Below are 10,498 nucleotides of genomic sequence, written 5' to 3'. Positions count from 1 at the left end.
ACATAAGATCCGTTAAGAACGCATTTTGAGAAACAGCCAATATCTTTGAACACAGCTACAGGGTCTGTTATATATATCATGCTTAATATGTCTGCATAGTAAACATGGTATCACAACATTAGCCAACACAGAATATTTTAGGATTCCTGGAATAAAATCATAATACCACTCTAAGAACCCTGACCATGTCAGAGAGAGAACAAGGGAGGCATAGAATGTGAGTATGTGTTGGAAAAAAGCCACTCAAGCATGTTGGTTTGCTGGTTGCAATGCAGTTCCATCTGAGCAGCGTATGGCCGGAAGATTCGTAAACGGCTGAGCCAAAACCCAGACTTCCATGTTTGTAAAATGATACCTCATCATCACAAAACCACAGCCTATAGCCTGTCAATACTTATCAGCAGGATACACTGAGGGCAACAGAAACATGCCTTTGTAACTCCCCCTTCGTAGATTTTTTTCTAGTTGATTTATACTCCCATTAAATTACATTACTTCGGATTCCAATGTTCAAACAAAAGCACAATTCTTTTAATTTAATTGTAATAGCCTGGGAAACTAAAACGATTTCTCTGAGAAGCAATTAGCCGGACTGAGTCAAGCTACATTCAGTGGCACAGTTAGCATAATGACAGTCTTTACAGGCTGAACAATAGACAAACTGGTTTCAATCTCTTCTATTCTATGGCTATGATTATTGCAGATTACTGGAAAGTTGCAGTTTTTTTGTTTGTAAAGCATTTTTGATTCCTAGCATACAGGCTACTTGCGGTTATGGACAAATTGTGCAACTAGTCTTTTGAGGTTACTAAAAATGAACACTATTTGAATACCAACACCCCTACATAACTTTCTCTTCCTTATCACATAACAATAATTATAATCCTGCAGACTGATGCCCAAGAGACCTGATACACACACCTAAGAAAATGCACTACCCTCCATTTCATGCCAAATAATCTGCAGTGCAATACAGAATGTACCCTGATACTCATGGAAAAGTTTTTGGTCCGTGCTGCATAAATGCACCTGGCAAATTTACCTCACAAAATGTCACATGACACTGTCTCGACCAATGAGCAGACTGCTCAAGCAGAGCATGAAAATAAATGAGGGTAGCGAGCCCCCTGCGCTCCACGCTTTATGGTGCTCCACTTCAGGGAAACCATGTGACTTTCCAGAGAGGGGGAGAGAGAGAAAAGGAGGGAGGGAGAAAAAGAATGACAGTGGGGAGGGTCGAGAGGAATAGGGTCAGGGATATTTGAAGATGGATTTCTTGGCAAAGAATGCATGAGGAGAAAGTATAAAGGAGAGTACACTAAATATGTGAGTAACAGAGGAGAGAGTACCCCTGAATGAGAGTGTAAGAGAGATCTGCATGATTAGATATCACACTGAATAAAGTCACATTGAAAAATTGAGCTGTGTATATATATATATATATATATATATATATATATATGGCCTATATGCATGTATGTGTGTGTGTGTGTGTATATATATATATCATTATTGGAAGTCGAAGGTATTTTTTTATTTTGCTGCAGAAATCACACAAGTTTGGTCATCAAATTAAATAGGGCCTTCTGCAGATCATTTGCTTTAAAGGGATAGTCAACACAGCACATTTTGTCATAGTTTACTAATTTTCCCAGGGTAACAAAAAATTACCACACGTGAAAGGTCTTTTATATACAAAGGAAATATCGCTGACTGTCAAATGAGAACTGATCCCAGGACCCCAAACTCTAAATAAAAAACTAAATAAAACCATACAGCTAAAATAACACATCTTGCACTAAGTTGTTGTGCAATGTAAAAGTGATCTGTGCTATTGAATTTCAGACATATATTAGCTGATTCTGCATGCATAAAATCAACTGCACTGAACAAAAAGCTCCAATATTATTTGGACCGGAAACACTTCACAGAGGTTACTTTACTATACTTTAATATTCATGAAAAGTGGTGCCTCCTGTACCAGCTGAACTAACTCACCTAATTTGCACTTTCGCACTCACCTGCTTTTCATTTCATTTGTTTGGATTTTGCAAGTTTGAGGTTTCGCATTGTGGAAGGCATTGTGAAAAGAATTTGGAGATATTTGGCAGATACAAGGATTCGTACGCAGAAGTGTGCTCTATCCACTTCCCGATTCATAAGAAAGAGTCTGATGATTATGAAATGTATAGAACCAAAAAAGCAATATATTGCTGAAATGTTGACAAAGAGGAAGTATAGAGGATGGTTTTTTTTTTTTCACTTTATGGAAGCTATTTTGAAGGAAAAACAAAGAAGAACATACAACTAGAAAATCTATGTGGCTCACTTAGCAGATTGTAGTTTGCAAACTTTATAAGGTAATAAAAATGATGCAAAGTCAGAGTAACTTTTGACTATTTTACTGGATTGTCGATGTTTATGTAATCCATCCATACATAAAGCCTGTTTTAGCAGTGCTGCTCAGACTCTAGAGAGTTTCAAAGGCGCCAAGCACTAGTATTGCCGGCCCCAAGTTTCAGACCAGCTCTGGGGAAGTAAATTTAACTGCAGTACAGCCTTGAGAAAACATGCTTACGAAAACTTAACATAATTCCATCACATTGTCCCTTCAGGTTAGAATTGGCCAGCAAACTTGGTGAAATTTTGCACACACTAAGCCTTTTTTGACAGGAATCAAACACCAAGTCACCCACACAGATTATTCGTAAGCAGTTTCCTTTGGACCTCAAATTATTACAGTCCTTATTGGGAATATGAAGAAGCTTTACACCACAGTCTCTGGTCTGTTGCAAAAAATTGTGCTCATGTGCAATAAACATTCATTAGCCAAGAAGTCACATGACTGTAGGCGGGCCTTAGTCGTAATTTCTTGACAGAATGTCCTAACCGTAAAAGAGTGAGCAAAACAAAGGCATTTTCGAGCATTACCGAAATCCTTGAGATTTAACTTCCTCTACGGAACTGAAGACAAAGGTACCACAAGCTTCAGGATGTCTCTGATGGGCGTTAGGTCATAAAGTTGATCCTGGGTGGTTTATTGGGAAGTTGGTATAGGCCTACACCTTTCTAGACTAATTCAGGTGTTGTGTTTTTATGAATGCAAACTTGCAGGAACACAGTGGATCCTTTCAATACTTAAAACTACAAAAACAGCAATTAGATTTAGGATTTTATTTGGATTCATAATAGGATCTTTAAGCAGGAAATATCAAGACTTAATTATCATAAACGCCTATTGAAAAAATGGCAATACTGATCAATAAAATAACCTCCTTTTTATTTAAAGTTAATAATTACTCACCAAGTCTGCATTTATTTGATATAAAATACAGTAAAACAGAAGTATTGTGAAATATTAATACAATTTAAAGTAACTGTTTTCTATTACTATATATTTTCAAATGTAATTTATTCTTGTGATGGCAAAGCTGAATTTTTAGCATCATTACTCCAGTCTTCAGTGTCACATGATCCTTCAGAAATCATTCTAATATGCTGATTTACTGCTCAAGAAACATTTCTTATTATGCTAAAATGATGTTAATGTTGAAAACAGTTTACTATAGGAAACCAAGATACATTTGCTGCTGATACAAATTTGCTGCTCAAACATTTATTATTATTATTAGTTTTAAAAACTTGTGCTGCTTAATGTTTTAGTGAAAAATGCTTCATTCTAGACACTTTGATTAATATAAAGTTCAAAAGAACATGATTTATTTGAAATAGAAATCTATATAAATGTCCTTGCTGTCACTTTTGATCAATTTAATGCATCCTTGCTGAATAAGTTTCAATTTCTTTAGAAAAAAAAAATCTTACCAACCTTAAACATTTGAACGGTTTATTATATTATAAATTACAACATTGTACTTTTATATGGTGGAGTTTAACAAGGCCGCCTGACCTCTGACCACATGCATCATTATGCAATATCTTATGACTCCAGATCAAAACAGACATCAGTCCACATGGCAATTCCAAAGATAAGAGTGAACTTTATTGGACGTGCACGTTGCAAACATTGTTCTGGTGCCGAGCCAAGAGGGTAACACCTCATTTACCGCATTCTCTTTTGATTGAGGTCATTACTAAAAGTGTGTTGACTTAAGGGAGACAGATTGCACCCTTGAAAGAGAAAGTGGAAGAACACCACCCACCGTCCGCAAACAACAGCAGCTCATTTGTGATATACACATTTGTATGGTCTATTTTCAGCCCCAGGGTTTATGGTTATTGGAAAGGCGTTGCCCTCTCTCTCCTTTCCGAGAAGGAGTCAATATTTCTCTGTCTCTGCCTCCATTCACAGCTAATCCAATTTAATGTCAGAAAAACGGCCCAGCTGAGAGCGGAATGGCATATTTCCTAAGACATATAGGGCAGTGCGCACGCACACACACACACACACACACGTGCCTCCTCAGCTGAGAGCAAATGCAGGGTGACAGGCAATTCTTCTTGAATGTGGCTTCTATTGTCTGTGGCTGCAGTTTTGTTGTCCTGAGTTTCTGCACTCTGAAGCCGGATGCAGCAGCTGCAAGAGCATTTGTGACGGTCGCATCACGTCGATGTTTTATGCAGATGAGACCGAGGAATCTCGGAGGAAATGGAAAACTCGTGTCCAACGGTAATGCCGGGCTTCCTTATCACCAAAGGTACCACACCAGATCAAATGACGCTTTCACTCTTTATCTCTCTTTCTCAGCCTATACAAACAAACACACGTGCACACAAACACACACAACTCGCCGTTCCAGTAAAATTACAAAGCCAGGCATTTCCCTTCTAATTGTTCTGCCAATAAAAGCTAGATTAACAATAATGGATTAAAGCATGACTTCGAATTACAGTCACCTGTACTCACGAGACATTCAATGCAGTTTCAACAAAACAGCCTGTGACATGTGATCCTTCCAGCTTTTACTGGAATACCTGCTGCAGGATTCCACACTGTACCAGGAAGGAAGTGAAGATGTTTGAAAAAAACACATAATAAAAGAACAGTTTGTAAGAACAGAGAAGATTAATTATGATGGTGCATTTACTGGTAGTGAGATTATATAATGTGAATTTGAGTACAACTAGTAAAGTGATACGCTTAAGCATAATCATCTATCATTATGTATATTATATATACTCATGAATCGTTAATCCTGAACTAGTATATGGGATGACATTATTTGGATCATATATTTAAAACATTTAACAAGTGATCAATGTGTTCTACTTTACCAGTATTCACCTCTAGTAAAAAATAAAAATACACACACTATAAAAATTGAATGTATTTTTAAATGCTGTGGTAAAAACCTGTTAATGGGTTAACAGTAAGTTTCCTAACTCTATACAGTGAAAAAGTGAAACAGATCTAATGGGACAATTTCACAGTAAATACTGTTAAATGTACTATTGTTGGAAGAGAAAAATAACAAATCATGTTATCATTTATTTCATTTCAATGTTTCTTATAATTACATTAGGGCTTTATGCTACATCTTATATTGTTAAATGAATGTTTATTGCATTGTTTTAGTGTCATGTGTTACCATGATGGTCTTTTGTATTTGTGTATCTGACCCCATGCTTATCCATATACACTCACCTAAAGGATTATTAGGAACACCTGTTCAATTTCTCATTAATGCAATTATCTAATCAACCAATCACATGGCAGTTGCTTCAATGCATTTAGGGGTGTGGTCCTGGTCAAGACAATCTCCTGAACTCCAAACTGAATGTCAGAATGGGATAGAAAGGTGATTTAAGCAATTTTGAGCGTGGCATGGTTGTTGTTGCCAGACGGGCCGGTCTGAGTATTTCACAATCTGCTCAGTTACTGGGATTTTCACGCACAACCATTTCTAGGGTTTACAAAGAATGGTGTCTTGTTGATGATGCCTTGTTGATGCTAGAGGTCAGAGGAGAATGGGCCGACTGATTCAAGCTGATAGAAGAGCAACTTTGACTAAAATAACCACTCGTTAAAACTGAGGTATGCAGCAAAGCATTTGTGAAGCCACAACACGCACAACCTTGAGGCGGATGGGCTACAACAGCAGAAGACCCCACCGGGTACCACTCATCTCCACTACAAATAGGAAAAAGAGGCTACAATTTGCAAGAGCTCACCAAAATTGGACAGTTAAAGACTGGAAAAATGTTGCCTGGTCTGATGAGTCTCGATTTCTGTTGAGACATTCAGATGGTAGAGTCAGAATTTGGCGTAAACAGAATGAGAACATGGATCCATCATGCCTTGTTACCACTGTGCAGGCTGGTGGTGGTGGTGTAATTGTGTGGGGGATGTTTTCTTGGCACACTTTAGGCCCCTTAGTGCCAATTGGGCATCGTTTAAATGCCACGGCCTTCCTGAGCATTGTTTCTGACCATGTCCATCCCTTTATGGCCACCATGTACCCATCCTCTGATGGCTACTTCCAGCAGGATAATGCACCATGTCACAAAGCTCGAATCATTTCAAATTGGTTTCTTGAACATGACAATGAGTTCACTGTACTAAAATGGCCCCCACAGTCACCAGATCTCAACCCAATAGAGTATCTTTGGGATGTGGTGGAACGGGAGCTTCGTGCCCTGGATGTGCATCCCACAAATCTCCATCAACTGCAAGATGCTATCCTATCAATATGGGCCAATATTTTTAAAGAATGCTTTCAGCACCTTGTTGAATCAATGCCACGTAGAATTAAGGCAGTTCTGAAGGCGAAAGGGGGTCAAACACAGTATTAGTATGGTGTTCCTAATAATCCTTTTTAGGTGAGTGTATATCAGTATTTAGCTCAGCTTGTGAATAAAAGCTACTTGTGATGAACTTTGATTCATCATGTGGCATTCTCTTTGACACCTGTGTTATTATATATTATATTATATTAAAGAAGATACTTTATAAAGACAGTCCACTTCGCGTATACAGGTAGGAGCCATCTTTGAAAAACAGTCTCGACCAGTAGAACTACGAACGCCGATCCAAGTGCCGATCTAAGTCTCTCTTTTTTAAATTATTTTTATTTATTTATTTTCTGTGTTGCGTTCAGTGCTTCTCTTATGCGCTCAGTGCTTTCTTCCGGAAACAACGGACCATATGAGATTCCAAGACACAGTTCAGCGCACTTGGATCGGCGTTCGTAGTTCTACTGGTCGAGACTGTTTTTCAAAGATGGCTCCTGCCTGTATACGCGAAGTGGACTGTCTTTATAAAGTATCTTCTTATTAAACTGTCTGGACTCTGACAAAGTTCTCAATGCTTCGGTTTGCAGGTAGGGACCCTCATTACGCTACCGTGTTAGTGTGGGGCTATTTTGAGCCTTGTTAGTGGTATTAACTAGCGTTTTTTATTTGCCATTACTCTATGTCCTATATACTAGCGTTATACTAGCGTTATAGGCTAAACAGTTTTTAGAGATAAAACTCTTTACATTCGATAATCATGAAAACAAATCTCAGAGAACGGTTGACTAGATAACAATGTGTAATAAGACCAAAGGTTCATTTTGCGCCGGAGTTCTCCTTTAAGTTCATTCTGTGAAACCTAAAATGCTGTTACCATATTTTAACTCTAAATTTAAAAAAATGTATACAATGTAGGAAATCTTTATTTTACAGAGTGAACGAAAACGGACCAAAATATCCCATTAGCATAAGGACATAAATCTATATTTTTAATCAAAATTATGCTAAATAAAAGTTTCATGGCCAATAAGAAATATGTGTAAGAAAAATGTATACGTGGACAAAGCACTTTAGGACACAATAGCGGCAAACAAAAGGGCAAATTGTTCTGAAACCAAGTAGAATCTGAACCAGATCTTCTGGTTTTGGTGTTCCACTTGACCAGCACGTCCAGCTTGTGTTTTTGTATGTTTTGCTGTAAACGCCACCAAAATAGAGCTCCAGATCCCAGGGCCTGTGATATCAACGTGTACTGCGATGATTGTGCTAAATCCTGTGTTCTATGTTTAGCTAGTGCTTAAAACTCAAACCGGGAAATGATGAGCCCTAGGCTGTATGGCTTTGTCCTTTTTAGGTTAAGTAATGTATCTGATGTCAGCTTTATGTCAAGCTCTCAAGGAACTAAACATATGAGAGTTATTATTGAAGACCAAAAATAACGAAGACGAAAACTACTCATTTAAAATGATTGTCATAATCTGAAAAAAAATTTTTTTTAAATAATTGTACTAGTAGTAGCACTGAGCACATCACATGACAAAAAGTATTATTTAAAAATACTTTTGAAAACAAATAAATTAATCCAAACTAAAACCTAACAAACATAGTTTTATTTCAATTTAAAAATAGTATTAAAATAGAAACACAAATCAACCTTGTTCCTGACAGACTCTGCTATGAAGGATTCAGGCGTCTACTCCAAAGAGGAAACCATTTTCATATTTTCATATTTAGCATGCACATAGCAGGGCTTATCAGCAGTGAACTGAAAATTAAAACCCCAGAACATGTATATAAAAAGTATGAAATACACAAACTGCTGATCTAAACGCTTGCTCTAGTTTTCCTGGGAGAACATTTCCCCAACCCACTCCACTAGAGTAAATATGCAGCATTTACAATAACATACAGTCTGTGCATGCATAGTTTTGGTCAGGATAATATGCAATGCAATCAGCAGGAGAATCTTAGCGTGGTGAAAAAAAAAATAGAAGAATGAAGGGAACTCTTTCAAACTGACTTCCAGTAAACCCTCCTCTTACTGCAACGGTTTCTCTCACAACAGGGAGCCGTTTCTTCAGACACACTAGAAAAAAAAATCATATGCAGCTCATTTACGGGCACTAATCCAGCAGCTGCAGTAAAAGATAAATATATAGAACGTGCTGCGTCTAAAAACAATCTGAATTTGCGTGTTTATTTAGTACTTTTGAGTGGACACTGTGATGACAGATCCATATTTACCACTATATATAAATCAACAATAGATCAGTCCATGGAGCATTAACAGAGTTTGAACTCTCTAAACAATCTCCTCGTATGTCAAAACTCAAAGGTTATGTTGACCTCAAACTGAGAAGTAATCCAAATATATGGACCGTATGTTTGAGTGCATGATGGGAGTCTTCTCGCCACACACAGATCTCTGCTGCACCACTAGTCATGCCCTACAACCAGAGCAGTCTGGCATGGGATGGATGACAAATGCTCTCATTTGAATATAATGCAAGAATCGGGTGCCATCTGGCACACCCTAGCCCTCACCTACCCCCACCCTCCTGCCTCTTACTGGAAACCCACACAGCTGCTCGACTCACTTTCACAACCTCTCCTGACACCTCCCGCAGGGTTTTATTAGAGTCGGCCTGGCAGAGCTCAGCTGCTGGAAACACAGCCGGTAAAGGCCAGGAAACCTCCGCTGCTGACCGTATGACATCACTGCAGCGGGTGGACGGGCCTTTCAGGTCTGAGAGGAGCGAGTGTAAATAAGATTGTGTTACTCACAGCGGTGAGCATGCGAGCGTGACACTCGGGTATCAAGCGGAATTAGAAGCCATGCTGACATTACGGTCGTGATGTTATTTTTGATTTGCAATTAAGAGCTATTAATGGGAAATGGATATTTTAGTGGCCACATACATATTTAAATATGCATCATCTTCAATAAGGCATGCAGTCACTCAGCAAACATGCATGTCGTGATTAAATGCACATCTGTGGGTGGATGTACTGTTTTAAAAGTCAAATTGTTTTTAGTCACATGTAACCCAACAGATATTTTAGTAGCATGACATACAGACAAGATATCTAAATGTCCCTGCTACAAATAACAAATAATTATGTTCTAACAGTAAACCACTTGTAATCTACCATCATATATTATACAGCATGCATGGACATTTGGGGATATATATATATATATATATATATATATATATATATATATACACACACACTGTAATATACTGTTAATATAAATACAAGGGTTCATTGTTAGTTCATGTTAGCTCAGGACCATTAAATAATATTAACAGATATAACTTTTGATTTAATAATGTATTAGTAATGCAAATGAATATTAACTAAGCTTACTAAATGCTTTAGAAGTATTTTTCATTGTTATTTCAGTTAACTAATGTTAACAAATGGAACCTAATTGTAAAGTGTTAAAGTGCAAAGTCACACTTACATGTCATTTAATAATGTCATTCCCTTAGATACAAAATATCACAATATGGCATCTGCAAACAAATGATGCAAGATCTTTTCTCAGAACTAACTTAATTTCCTCAAAGTCCTCAAGTTCACACAGGGGTGTAAAGTAACCAATGATGTTGTTTATCATATTAACTTTAAACATGTTCCACAATTTGATGACTAAAGAAAATGCTTGTGAACTGAAAATACTGACTGTCATGGGAAAATCTCAGAGTCAAAATAAGATACACTGGCGTTTTGCCAGATGAGAAGTTTATTCTATGTAGCCTATCATCTTTTTACTATTTTAATTAATTTTACTCTAATA

This window comes from Rhinichthys klamathensis, unplaced genomic scaffold, assembly GCF_029890125.1.
Source record: "Rhinichthys klamathensis goyatoka isolate OS25496 unplaced genomic scaffold, OSU_Roscu_1.1 h1tg000319l_1, whole genome shotgun sequence".
Classification (NCBI taxonomy): domain Eukaryota; kingdom Metazoa; phylum Chordata; class Actinopteri; order Cypriniformes; family Leuciscidae; genus Rhinichthys; species Rhinichthys klamathensis.
The sequence above is the reverse complement of the archived record's forward strand: the minus strand, read 5'-3'. Positions refer to the sequence as shown.